Source organism: Stegastes partitus, unplaced genomic scaffold (genome assembly GCF_000690725.1).
Source record: "Stegastes partitus isolate 25-593 unplaced genomic scaffold, Stegastes_partitus-1.0.2 Scaffold304, whole genome shotgun sequence".
In the NCBI taxonomy this organism is placed as follows: domain Eukaryota; kingdom Metazoa; phylum Chordata; class Actinopteri; family Pomacentridae; genus Stegastes; species Stegastes partitus.
Window position 1 is genome coordinate 584,488 of NW_007578035.1, and position 1,232 is coordinate 585,719.

Below are 1,232 nucleotides of genomic sequence, written 5' to 3' on the forward strand. Positions count from 1 at the left end.
TTTTCTTTTTTTTTCTGGCTTCCTGACTGATCACATGTGCAGCTTTTTGGCTCTTCAGCTCAGTTTGCTTTAAATATGCGTATAAATTAATTTGATCCCACCATATACAACCGCCTGCTATCATGCGATCTAACAACAACTGTGATGATATAATAACTGAGAATACTCCATTTGCTGATTGTTCCTCAGTAATGCGCACCATCCGGCCTTCTCCCGGCTCTTCTGTAACAGTTATCGGAACAATCACGACCATAAAGGCATGTAAGCATTTGAACATACAACCAATCCCAACCAAATAAGTTGTGTATTACCTTCACTAAGTTGTATTGTGTTATGATTGATAACTTAAAAGTAATACTAGGAGATTGGAAATAATTACACAGCAGAAGTTTGGCACATAACAATTAAAATCTTATGAGGAATAGCAATCAGGATTTATTATGCCCCTGCAAGGTGAAAACAACCTGATTTATTTGATATTTAATTTGGAGAATAAAAGGCAATTCATGCGACTGTTTACAACATTAGTCGCAGGTAATACACAGATAGCCTAACGAGTAGAGGAACAAAGAAACTACCAGCAAGTGATGAATTAATAAGTGATGAAACAAATTAGGGAGCTGATGTACGCTGAGGCAACACACATCCAGGTGTTTAGATGCTTGATGAATTTTTGTCGCCATTTTCAGTCAATATCTGTCTTCGTCACTTTTGCTTTCCACACTCACACACACACACACACACACCGGCAGCCAAAGTCACCTTGTCAGCGGGAATGCCCTCCAGTAGCAGTTGTTGTTGGGCTCAGAGAGCGAGAGCAGCTTGATGTTGTTGTTATTGTTGTTGCCGTTGTTGTGTACATCAACCACGAGGGGAAGAGTGCGGAGGCCTGGGACGTTCGCTCTGTTGTCAATGACAGTCAATGACACTGCTGCTAAGTGTAAAGGATTAGCCTGCTCTTTCACTTTATCTCTCTCCCTCGAACTCACACACACACACACACACACACACACACACACACACTCACACAATACATTCACACAATGCATTCACTCAACGGGTTTTTCTTGTAGAGAGGTTCTAGGAAACTTTAGGTAGAATTATGAAGTCGACGACATGAGCTTGAAACTGCTTGTCATATCAAATCATACCATATGACATTACATCATATTATATATCATTATATGTCATTTTGTCATTTTATATCCCATCATATTAAACCAAATCATATA